Source organism: Mustela erminea, chromosome 18, assembly GCF_009829155.1.
Source record: "Mustela erminea isolate mMusErm1 chromosome 18, mMusErm1.Pri, whole genome shotgun sequence".
NCBI classification, from domain to species: Eukaryota; Metazoa; Chordata; class Mammalia; order Carnivora; family Mustelidae; genus Mustela; species Mustela erminea.
This window is the reverse complement of record NC_045631.1, coordinates 52,730,462-52,744,136: the sequence shown is the minus strand read 5'-3', so window position 1 is coordinate 52,744,136 and position 13,675 is coordinate 52,730,462. Positions and strand designations below refer to the sequence as shown.

At 37.2% G+C, this 13,675-nt stretch overlaps 1 long non-coding RNA gene across 1 annotated transcript in view; it reads left to right on the top strand.

The window, feature by feature from the left end:
- The window catches only part of LOC116578440, a 38,170-nt gene extending 24,950 nt beyond the window's left edge, over positions 1-13,220 (top strand). Inside the window, exon 4 of the long non-coding RNA XR_004280881.1 lies at positions 13,150-13,220. This is a non-coding gene — a long non-coding RNA (uncharacterized LOC116578440). The remainder of the gene's footprint in view (positions 1-13,149) is intronic.
- The last annotated feature ends 455 nt before the right edge of the window (positions 13,221-13,675 follow it).

Sequence of the window (13,675 nt, the reverse complement as noted above, 5' to 3'; positions counted from 1 at the left end):
TGGTCATGGTCATTGGTTAATTACATTAAAATAGGAATCTTTGGCTGCTGTTTTCACTAACACACCCAACACCCTAAAACATTAGCTCATAGTAGGTGTTCATTTAGCATTTGATGAATGAATAAATATAAATAATTTTCCAAGAAACATCAATTCCTAAGTGAATAAAATAGCATCTCTTATAAAAAGATGTACTGTCCTAATAAATGAATTCCATGTAAGTTATATTTCAGTCACATCAATTTCCATTATAAAATTCAGATGCCTTACTTTGCTCTGGCCATTTTGGCCTCCCATTTGTTTCCCTCTGGTGTTTGGCCCACTCTTACTTGTGGTCTCTGTATCCCTGATCCCCCGTCCTGGAGCACTACTTCTAGACATTCTCACATTTAACTTACCTCCTTCTAGCTGTACACACATTATCATTTCAAGGAAGTCAACCCTGACTTTTCCTCAACCCTAAACAGTCCTGTTACTTTGAAAGTGTTCTCTACGTAATTTGCCTTTTATTCGCCATCCTGGCCATACTGTTTAAAACATATAGTAGTTGTTTTGTGTCCTTCTCAAAGCTACAGACAACACACCTCACTGGATTATCTCAAAGTGCAAAAATATAAGATTGAGCAAAAAATGTACAACTCTCTCCCCTGTAGAGATGGAGATGGATTTTTTAAAATAACTTCATATAACTAGAACATTACAAATCTTTGTCCAAACCATGTCAGCTGGAAAAACCTGATCTCTGTCTGCTCCGAAGGCTCACTCAAAATGTCGCTTTATCCACTTCGAGAAATCTTGTCACATCCTATCTGCCGGTCCATTCCATTTTGGTTCTTGGTAGCTTCTTCTGTAAATGTGATAAAGAAATGTCTGCAGTCCTACATTAATGACCACCTACATAATGAGATCAAATCTTAATTCTTAGTGACAAACAGAGTAAATATATGGGTAGTTTGTTTAGGCTCTATTTTGAAATGACTAAGTAGCCTGTGCAAACAAGGTTTAACAGGCTCATAAAAGTATGCTGTCTACATAACTAATGTGGACTTTGTTTTTATGTTGCCTATTACAGACTATAAACAGTAACAGTGGAGTCTATCTTTTATTCCATAGAGCTGTAAAATGTCCTGGCTGTGACAACGTTTAGATAGACTAACCACACTTTGTAAAGATGTTGCATTTATTTTATATGTAAACGAAAACAATAAACTGTTAAAAATACAAAATGTAGATAAACACGTTAAACTTGAAATATACTTAAAATTACATAAAATAGATAGGAGTTGTATTTTAATATGCCCATTGTCATCAGAGGAGAGAATTTTCCTGCAGCAAACTCTGCATGTTTAAAATTGTTCCTTAATCAGCCTCTTATGGAATTTCTGACAGCAGGGGAAGGACCATGTCAGTGGAGCCATGACTGCCCTTTTTAATTATCTCACAATTTGCTCACTGGTTTTGGGTAATTGCAACAATTTGCTTGCAGAAACCTGTGAGGAATCAGATGTTAATTGACTTTGTCTTGCTTAATCAGCCCCTCACGAAACAGGCTTCATTTTCTTGACTGTTTCTTAAGCTGTGTGCTGGCATCCTGTGATACAGTGGAAAGAAAACATACAGACAGTTGCCTTGGTATTGACTGGCCAAATCTGATTATGAGTCCAACTCTGAATGGAGAGTTTCCAGGAATTAGCAGAGGGACCAAAAGAAAATACTCAGAAACGTGAAATGACACTACAAAGTATTTCTATGATTTCTATGCAACATAGGAAAAAGATAGTTCACATTTAAAATCAGGGTCCCAGACTCATTCTGATTCCACAGGTATCATCTGGAACAATTTCGATTTAATATGTAGCCCAATTATTATGATAATGGCCCATTTGTTTGGCTCTTTGGGATCATTCTGAGAATCACAATTTAGCATCTTTGTTTTACCTTCTGACCTGACAGTAACTTCCCAATATCTGTTTACCTCTCTGTCCTGCCCTTCACAAAGAGCCCCATACTAAAGATAGCTGAATAGTATCTACATTATCCAGAATCTAGTAGAACCCACATATACACAAAACCAAACACACAGACCCACAGTTAAGATCCTAATTTTTTAAACCCTTGATTCTAAATCCAGGAGGTTTTGTGAGCAACAGGGAAGAGTGAAGGATGGGGCAAAATACAAAGTAGTTAAAAGAATACTGTTTCTTTTTCCCGACCCATGGATCATTTTCCATACGTCAGCCACTTTTCCTTTATATTGTTTACCTCATTTCATTATTACATCTTTCTCATGGGAGAAGTTACTATTCAATTGTTCCCATGTAAGTCCCTAGTTTGGCCACTTAATGAGGCATGTCTCTAGGCAGCTACCTTAGTCTCTGTCTGAAGTCTTTTTAATTGGTGCTGTGTGCTGAGGTAAGTGTATAGATTTCAAAATGTTGAGCCACCCTTGCATTCCTGAATCAAATCTAGTTTGATCATTATGGAATTTCTTTTATACAGTGTAGAATTCAATTTGATTATATATTCTTTGGAACTTTTCGCATCCAAGTTTGGAATAAATGAGCATTTCCATTTTTTTTTCTCCTTCTACACTTTTTTTTATGTGGTTTTAGCAGCAAAACTATACTGGCCTTAAAGAATGAGTTGAGACATAAACTATCCGTTCTCTAGATTTGAGTAAGATCAGAACAATCTTGTACTTGATATTTTGGAAAAACTCTCCTTATAAAATGCTGCTGCCTTGATATTTTTGTATGTGTGTATGTGAGAGTATTTTAAATGTGTGCATTATGTTTTTTAAAGTATAACTATAAAGATTTCATGGGGTGCCTGGGTGGTTCAATGGGTTAAGCCTCTGCCTTTGGCTCAGGGCATGATCTCAGGGTCCTGGGATCGAGCCCCGCATCAGACTCTCTGCTCGGTGGGGAGCCTGCTTCCTCCTCTCTCTCTCCCTACTTGTGATCTCTGTCTGTCAAATAAATAAATAAAAATCTTAAATAATATAGAGCTTTCAGGATATTCTGAGTACAAAAATCTACAAATTTATCTATTTTATCTAATTCTCAAATTGATTGGTAAAAAGTAGTTCATTATGTCCTTTCTTTAAAACTTCTGTGGTGTGTGTATTTCTGCACCATTTCCATTACTAATTATTATTTTTGATCTTGAGAATTTCTTTAACAGGCTTTCCAAAAAAGATTTGAGTAACATTGATTCTTTTATTGAAACTTTGTTATACTGATTTATGTTCTTAACTTCACGATCTCTTTCCTCCTACATTTTAAAGATGACTCTATAATTCTTTTTCCAAATTGTAATGATGGGTGCTTAACTCATTAATTTCTTATGAAGCTCCATTTTTTTATATATTCCACAATTGTTAATATGTAGTGTTTTCATTTTCATTCAATAATTGCATTTCAACTCTCCATTACATTGTTTTTAGAAGTACATTTTTATTACCAGATATAAATAAATCTATATTGTTTTTCTTGATTTTTAACATAATTTTGTTATTTACCAAAAACAGGTTCTGTATGTTACCTCCTTCCTGAAATTTATTGAGTCCTGAATTATGGCCTAGTAGCATACATTCAGTTTTCCTAAAACTTTATTTTATGCTCAAGAGAAAGTTATATTCTCTAACAGTAGATGCATCTATGTCCATTAAATCAAGTTTGTCAGTTTTGTTGTTAAATTTTACTTAAGTTTATTTTTTTACTTACCACTTATCATTGAGATAGGTATATTATAACCTCACACTATGATCATGAATTTGTTAATTTCTTTTTGCAGTTCTTTTTTTTTAAGATTTTTATTTATTTGACAGAGACAGAGATCACAAGTAGGCAGAGAGGCAGGCAGAGAGAGAGAGAGAGAGGGAAGCAGGCTCTCTGCTCAGCAGAGAGCCCAATGTGGGGCTTGATCCCAGGACCCTGAGATCATGACTTGAGCCAAAGGTGGTGGGTTTAACCCACTGAGCCACTCAGGCACCTCAGTTCTTTTCTTTTCTTTTCTTTTCTTTTTTTTTTTTTAAGATTTATTTATTTATGAAAGAGAGAGAGCATGCGAGCCTGAGTGGAGGGAGGGGCAGAGACAGAAGGAAAGAGAGAGCCCTCAGACTTCCCACTGAGCATAGCCTGACATGGGGCTTAATGCCAGGACCCTGAGATCATGACCTGAGCTGAAATCAAGAGTCAGATGCTTAACCAACTGAGTCACCCATGCACCCCTCTTCTTGCTGTTCTTTTTTTTTTTTTTTAAAGATTTTATTTATTTATTTGACAGAGAGAAATTACAAGTACACTGAGAGGCAGGCAGAGAGAGAGAGAGAAGGAAGCAGGCTCCCTGCTGAGCAGAGAGCCCGATGCGGGACTCGATCCCAGGACCCTGAGATCATGACCTGAGCCGAAGGCAGCGGCTTAACCCACTGAGCCACCCAGGCGCCCCTCTTCTTGCTGTTCTATGCATTTTTTATTTATATATTCTAGAACTAAATTAGTAGATGAATACATTTGATTTTTTTATGTTACTGATGAATTGAACTCTTTATTGCTTATTATATAATAATTATATTTTCCTGATTATGCTTTTGTCTTAATGCATTCTTGGTATGACAATAATATTGAAACTTTAGCTGCCTTTTGTTGATTGTACCCTGAGTAGATCTTTTACAGTCCCTTTGTTAAAAAAAAAAAAATGTGTCTTTATGCTGTAGAAGTCTTTATGAGCTGTTTAGAGATCAAGGGTGGTATATTCTGAATACATATTTATAAGCTGGGATATTTTAAATATAATTTCATTATTTCTGTCTTTTAAATAGCAAATTTAGTGCAGCTTTCTAATTTCTACTTATCCCTCTCCCTTTCTTCTTTTCTTCTTCCCTTTCTTACATTCTTCAAGGTTGGTTGTAGCTTTTTGAATTGCTGTAGTTTATTTTTCCATATAAAAAAAATTCACTGGGTTTTGAGTTTATCCATCTCTACCCATTAGAGATTAGTCTAGAAATTATATCATGAATATTGGATGAACCAAAGTTTTAACATACTAAAATTTCAAACTAGATTTTGAATTAATCTTAATATTGCTACTATTTTAGTGAACACTCCTGAACTTTTATCATGCACATTTGGTTACTCAAGTACAAAGCTTAACAATATCTTAAACCCTATTTTTAGCCCCTTTCCTCCCCCCACGCAGAAATAAAGGACCTCATGAAGACCAGATATCCTCCAATTTATATGCTATTAATTTCCTGTGCTTTATTACTGTTCTTTAAAAATTGCTATTTATTTTAAGTAGCAGCATTAATATTATTGCTTTAAACCAGATAATATTTGTCTAGATTTAATAAATGTTCACCACTTTTTCTTGCTATTTGTTTTTATATCTTGAATTTTCTTCATATCTTCCTCCTCCTTGAAGTATATATTTTTAAATTCAGTGTATTAGTGGAAACTTTTTTTTTTAACCCAAAGATATTTGGATTTTATTCTTGTTTTTTAAAGCTGGGTTAGCCCAGTGCACTTAATATTAATAAAAGTGCACTTTTGTTTGATAGTTACTTTCTCAAGTACTCTAAAGATTCCCTTTACTTCTCATTTCTGTTTTTTTTTCCTTTTTTTTAATCTAAATCCAATTAGCCAACATTTGGTACATCATTAATTTTTGATACACTGTTCAGTGATTCATTAGCTGCATATGACACCCAGTGCTCCTCACATCACATGCCTCCCTTATTGTTGATTTCTCATTTATCTTGATAATTTTAAGAAATCTCCTATGAATGTAATTCTTATTCCTTTATTTGTGAGATGTCTTTTCCTTCTGCCTTTTGTGCCACAAATTTATAAATTAAAATTTAATTGATTTGGGGTTATTTATTATTTTATTACTTTGTATTTTTATTATTTCATATTTAAATTCAGTTAGCCAGGAGCACCTGAGTGGCTCAGTGGGTTAAGCCTCTGCCTTCAGCTCAGGTCATGATCTCAGGGTCCTCAGATCGAGCCCCCCATGGTGCTCATGGCTCAGCGGGGAGCGGGCTTTCTCCTCTCTCTGCCTACTTGTGATCTCTCTCTCTGTCAAATAAATAAATGAACTCTTTAAAGAAATTCAATTAGCCGGCATACAGTACATACTTAGTTTCAGATGTAGTGTTCCATAACTTATCAGTTGCATATAACACCCAGTGCTCATTTATAATTAAGGATATATTCTACTTTCCTTTTTCTTGCGGTAGTGAGAAATACGCCACCACATGTGAACACGCACACACACAAAACCCTCAACACTTAAATCGTGCGAAAAAAACCCATTACATGCCTTATTTAATTTTATACAAGTAGATATTTAATATATATTTATTATGGTATATATGTATTGTGTGTATGCACACATACATATATATCTTAAATATTTTGAATGTGTCATACTTATTTAAACACGTAAATAGTGGAAATCATAAATAGCTCTTAAATACTCAGTGCTGTGTGGATGTACTTATTTGGGAGTTTCTGCAGCTTAATATTATGCCCAGAAGAATTTTTAAAAAATCATCACCCTCATGTAATGCTGTCTGAACAGGTCATTAAAACACTCTTGAGCCACAGCCAAGTTTTGCACTACAGGATTGAGATATTCTGAATAAGTGTTTGTGAGCTGGGTTCTTAACTAAATCAACCCTCCCCATGTTGTATGGTAGTGCCTGACATTCTCCGCTGTTGACATGGCATAGTAAGCGGTGGAGGCTTTGGAGGGAGTTCAGAGAAACAGGATGATGATTAAAGACTAGAAAATCAGACCTTTGAGAAAAGATAAAAGGACCTGGGTTTCTGTAGTCTGAAGAATAAGTAACTGAAGAGTTATTTGGGAATAGTTTTCAACTTGAATGAGGAACTCGTAGCAGGTAATGGTGACCGGGGGTCCTCTGTCTCATGAAGCATGGCCCGATGGTACAGGTTTTGGGTCCAATACAAGAGTATAGGTTATCTAGAATTCATTACCTAATGCCAATAATTGTTTAATGTTTTGATTAAACCAGAGCTGGCTCAGAGACCATCTTTCCATAGCTTTACATGAGCACCCCCATCCCCGATGTCCAAGTAGAGTGAACTAGGTTTCCATGGTACTTTGCATATCATTTTTATAGCAGTAGCTCCAATTCTCCAAACACTCCACTGAGCCCCTTAGTGGAGGGCCTTCCATCATGTAGTTTCTCTCATCAGTGCCTGACGACTAGAAGGGACTTAACAGATTTCCACTAAACTGAGTTGAATGGACTGAGAATTACTCTATAACTGTTACCATTGTTGTGTCCCACAAATCATGGGAGACCTTCCAACCTTTGCAACTGGAGCACTACAAAATCTTCATAAAAGAGGTGGCATTGAATTAGATCTTGAAGGATACAAATGATTTTTTTAAAAATTTTAACCAGTAAAAGTTAATGACAAAAGGATAAGTCTGATCAGAAAGTGTAGAGTGTGATGTGGTGCTGGTGTTAGAAGGGAGGGGGTGTAGTGTAATAAAAGACCAGACCGAATGGAGCACAATTATGAAAAAAAATATGTCAAGCTAAGGAGTTGGAGTATTATGATATGAATGTTTCCCAAAGTATGTTATTTAAAATATTCAGTCTCAGAGATGTTAACGATATTTATGTGGGAAAAAATGTTTCCATATACAGCTAAATTTGAAAAATGGGAAAGTGAAATAAAATGAACTAGGTTTTCCCATTGGTAGATTTCTTCTTCCAGTCCCCGAGATGCCGAGAAGCATGGTGGATTTCCTACAGAGGTCACCACAGGCGGTGTTCCCCAAATGTAATTAATCACACACACCTTTTGTTGCTGAACCGATCAGCAGCTTGCACAACAGATGAGCACAAGACAGAGACACTGAAGATGAATCACATGATCAAAATAATATTTAAAAAAGATTAATCTAGTGGTGGCACATGGGGCCAGTTGGTTGGAAAAAAGGGTCCAATTACAAGAGTACTGTAATTGAACAGGCATGAAATAATAGGAGTTTGAATTAAGGTCTTGCAGTGGGACAAGCGAGATAGGCTTGGATGGGAAAGAGACATAAAAGCATTGAATAAATTTGGTAAGTGACTGGGCTAAGGGGTAGGAAGCCAAAAGAATGAAAACTAACTCCAAAATTTCAAGCCTGGGTGGCTGGAAGAATGGTGGCACCATTGACAGAAAGAGGGAAGCCAGCCAGCAAATACATTTAGTGCTGTGTGTGAGGTGATAGCAGAGAATGAACTACCACATTTCACAGACTCACAGGGCCATAAAAGATCTTACAAGGCTCCGGGTTCATGTTCCTATAGGCTGGTAAGCCAATAGCTTACCTATCTCAAACCATCATGGACCTTGGCACAATACTGTGGGAGGGAAGGAATTAAAAATCTCGCCCTGAGTAAGATTTTGCCATATCCTCCTAACTAACATCATTGTTTTTAAATTAGTCAGGGTCTTCTGTTTGCTACGTAGAGTAGTCTCTATCTTACTCAGAATGGAGGATCAGTTGTTGCTTTTCACATACAAACTTCTAATTGAAATCGAAGGCACTTAGGATTTTTTTAGTCTTCTTCTCCCTTTTCCTGGACTCATGGAATTTCTCAAACCTTTTATAAGTTGGCATTTATAGTTATGGTGATTTAAAACTTAGTCATATATAGATCACATGTATTGGATAATATACTAAATATACATTAATAAATGGAAATCTGTTGGAAAAGAACACTATTAAAATGAGTGCTCCTGGCTTAGGAAACTCAGGCTCTTTATAGTGCTACGAAAATATCATCCCATTTCTTTGTCAGTGGTGATCTAGAGTCTAAAGGTTTCTGGATTATATTCTTCATAAGGTATAGTAATCACACACATTTAATATAGCTCATAATGTGATCTTCCGGCGCACAGGCAATGAGAGTGCCTGCAAAAGTGATTATACAGTCGATTCATTTTAAAAAACAGTCTATGTATGATTGAGTATTAGCCACATAAAATAATAATATTAAGAATAAACTCGTGGACTAAACGTTTTATGGATACATAAAAGATTTATTATTTTATGAGATGACCATGAATAATACGTGTACCAGATTGACTGGAAAGTTTGTAAAGCTAAATTGTTATCAGCCACTTCCTCTGTATCATGAAAGATACCACGTAAAGGAAACACACACGATAGAACATAATTTTCTGATTACTCCGTCGTATTTAAGACTTTCCAGTAAATCATCATTATAAAATGCGCATATAATTGGGAGCCACCTGAAGAAATTACCATGGTTTGTTTATTTATTTATTTATTTATAAGATTTTATTTATTTATTTGACAGAGAGCGAGAGCATGAGAGGAGAGGTCAGTGGGAGAAGCAGACTCCCTGCCGAGCAGGGAGCCCAATGTAGGACTCAATCCTGGGACTCCAAGATCATGACCTGAGCTGAAGCAGTCGATTAACCAACTGAGCTACCCAGGCGCCCGCCAGGGTCTTTTTATTAAAGAAAGAAGAGGCTTCTTAATCAGTTGCACAATTTTAGGAAGGGGATGTTTACATCCATGTCGCATTCACAAAAGACAAGTCAGCTACGGACTACTGTTCTTCCAAGCGTTCTTTCCTCCCCTACCAACTCCTCACCTCCATCGTCATATTCAGGCCTTCACACTTCGTCACAGCCCCCTCAGACCTACACTTGGGGCACATCTTATGCGTTGATTCTTCCCTGATTCTCTCTTCCCTCTTCGATATAGCAGCAATGACAGTCCGCTATCTGCAGCTCCGTTTTATCCAGAATTGGATCAAAGAGAGCTTTGTTGGATGCAGCTTGGGGGATTGGCATCTGTCTACTGTGTCTTTGCCGCAGGAGCCCAACCAAGCAACAGGCTTCAACTCCCTACCTTTCCTCCATCTTGAGTGGCTCACCTGTTTGACTAGACTTTTAGCCTGGCATCTTGAGTTTTACTACATTCCACCTTCAACCTGAGGCCAATGAAGTCTGAAACCCCATGTAGTCACCTCAGGTTCTAAACTTTTGCCGACCAACCTCCTTCTCCTCCAAGGTAAATCTGTCTCCTCTCTCCCTTTCATGAGCTCCTATGGATGATCTTGGTGTAAAATGTTCATATAACTGACTCAGAAAAGTGCTTTCAAGCACTTGCTTTAGGGAAGCTTACCATAACAACTCAGACAGACCACATTCTTTAATTCAACTCACCTATGTTATTGAGGATCGCTATGAGCTTAGTTCAGAAAGTCAGCCATGTTCAGAATAAAGTTCACTGGGCCTGAGTGTGTATTTCATAGCTCTTTCTCCACCCAAGGAACAGGGAATATGTGAAGGCCAAATTACTTTGTAATCCTCAAAATTTCTAGTTCTGTAAAAGAAATGGCCAACATTGATGGCAAAGAAGATATGGTGGGGCTTGAGGGATGGGAATCCTCACACTCTGTCTCTCTTCCCTGTTCAGATTTATAGCTTTGGTCCTAGGATTTTTGATTTCCCAATCGAACATTCTTTTACTTTCCCCAAATCATGAAAATGCATTCTGAGGAATGGCAGGGAAGTGAGGAAAACCAGAGTAAGTACACTTCAAAAGGTCTGCAGAGGTGAACGATAGAGAAAACTGGAAGCTGCCGAGTGCGGGAGATTACCGAGAGAGTGTTTGGCATTTTGCCATTCTGGAGGCAGAGTGAGAAATGGACTCAGGCAGATCAGCCCTGCAAAGTCTAGGTGGGCCACCTTAGCTCTGGGTTCAGATGACAGAGCTGTTCCTTTGAAAGTTGACTGGAAGAAAACCATGCCCTTTCTTCCCTGTGGAAAGATTTTTAGCCAGCGGCTCTTTACAGTCTAAAAATCACCCTGTTCATGGGGACACACACACCCCCCCACACAGAGTTGGTGAATCAAGGCATGATGTTGTACCTAAATCTCTTCTGATTAAGGCAATCCAGCAACACAGAAAAGCTACTGAATTAAACTCAACGGAAGAACAAAACCCATTAAGAACTCTGGCACATTTTTCTCACCAACTTGCTCCGGGATCACCATGTTCTCTCATCGTTTTTCTCCCTATGCCTGGAGCTTCAATAGGAGGCCTTCTTTCTCTACAGAAAAAAAAAAGGGAAGGGATGGAGGGGGAAGGAGTGTTTAGGAAAAAGTCAGTTTGTTGGCGGGAACCATCAAGACTTTGGCCATCCCAAGGCCAGTGTTTGTGTAACCTCGTTCCTGGGCTCAGAAACGTAAAAACACAGAAAATTCTGATAAGGTCCAGTCCACGTAGATGAAGGAAGGCCCGTTCCCAAGGGTTAGCAGAGAGGGTAGCAAAAGGGAAGAGGAAAGATGAGTGTCATGAGAGAACGGGGTGGTGCTTTATGACTTGGGAATGTGTGAAGAAAGACTCCGTTTCTCGTTCTTTCTCTTTTCCTCCGCCTTTCTGTGCCTTTGGGTTGGGGAGAGCGATAGAATAATTTAGTGGTACATGCTGTAGTCCTGAGAGTTATTGCTTAGAAAATACTATCTTTTCATAAAGTCACCCACGGAAAAAAAAAAAAACAAACAAAGATCACCTCACAAAGATGAACCGGAAATCAATGGTTAATTTTTTTTAACTGCAGATTCAGGTTAATTCATCTTGTAAGAATGTACTTATATTTTCCAGTGGCAAAGATGGTCCTCAGTTTTAACTTTGACAGATGACGAAACTGTGGATGGTAATATAGTTACTGGAAAATACCATAGAGAACTAACTCCTTTTTTTTTTTTTTCTTTTCAAATCGAACCCTGTTTCTCCATTAGTTCACATTATCATCTATGAGATGGCATATCTTTAGTGTGTTTTATCATTATTATCTCTGCTCAGCACTGGCTACTAACAATTTCACAGTAAATTGTCTGTCTCCTCCTCGCTGTATCCCAAGACAATCTGAAAACCAACCGTTACCTCAACCAAACAAAATAAAATAAAAGCCACTAGGAATTCAGCAACATTTTTGGCAAGAAAACAACTTGGGGGTGAAATAATTCTTGCATTAGCGTGCTTGCAGTTGAGACATTCACATACTCTTCAGGGAATATTTGAGTGTTTCCTCTAAAATATCTTCTTGAATGCTTTGTCCTGAAATCTGATGAGCCTATCATTGAACCTGAGTCTACATCTTTTATCCATCCCAGGGTCCAAGCAAGAGGAAGGCCAGGGTTTCTAACTCGCATAAAGGACATTTTTTTGCAAAATTTAAATTTTTTTCTTTCCTCTTCAATCTGTTCCTCCTATTTGAACCCCTCTATTATAGTTTTAGCTAATGACTTTTATATTATTATTATTATTATTATTATTATTATTATTTTACTATTAATGTCTGAGGAACTGCTTGGTAGATCTATGACTGAGACTTGCTTTTAGTACCTATGTGCCCTGGTGGTCTTGTTTTGGTATTCATAAATATTACAGCCAGACTTTTAATAGACATTCTCAACGAAAATAGAACTCAACTGCTAAAATTTAATTTTCTGTGTAAAATAAAAGAAGTAGCAAGAGACTAAAACATTGACTGGGGCTGGGGCTCATTTGGGGAGCTCCCATAGGCTATATATCACCATGGGTGGCTTTCATTTTCTTGGTGCAAATTGATTTAATGTGCAACATTATTAGATGAATGATGTCTCCTTGGTAGAAATGATCTTTCCAAAGAGGTTTTTGCTTGATTCTACTCCTCTGTTCCTCTCTGACCTTTGTAGTGGTTTTTGATACAGAGACAATGGGATAAGATCTGGGGCTATTACCAGCAGCAGGCCTTGTTCTTAGGAAGGAAACACCTCTTGATGCATCTTTCCCCACAGAAAGATGAACTCTTTGAAAGGCCATGCCTCATGAGCGCAAATAAGGACTCATTGCTTCCTTTTATTTTCTAGACTGGGTTTTAGTTCTGTATATTCTCCAATAACACAGTTCGAAGTCTTGCCCACTTTTGCATTAAATAACTTTCACAATCGATTCCTCTTAAAGTGTAGGCCTAGGAAACCATTGGTATAGTCAGTTAAATGCTTATTTGTTTTTATAATAGAAAGGTAAATCTCCAGAATTTGCTTTGAGAGAGATGAACCCAAAGGCAAATTCCATTTTTGTTTCTTGCAGCCATCCTACCGTGTGGGGCCTGAACGTACAGCCTCTGGAACCAGACCACCTGGACTGAAATCCCAGGATCAAGCTGAGTGACCTCAGGTAAGCTATTTGGATCAAGCTGAGTGACCTCAGGTAAGCTATTTGGCCTCTCTGTGCTTCAGATTCGTAAAAAGGAAGTAAGTAATAGGATTGATTACCTACTTTGTTGGGTGGTTATGAGGATGTTATTAAATAAGTTAATCTATGCACGATACTTAAAACACATTGTAGGATTAGTGTTATTATAGAATTTATTTTCGTTATCTCTCCTTTTTTTAAATGCAAGTGTAAATATATTTTAATATTGTAGGTTGCCTTAACTTGACCTTGAATGCTGATTGTCTGAATTATTTTAACAAATAACAAGTATTAGCTTATTCTAACAATCAAATGACAAGCATATTTAGTAGATAAAATTTGGAATTATGGAAAATTATAAAGAGGAAGTTAAATCAACCGTAATCAGCTATCATTCTACTGAAGGAAATAACTTTTTAAT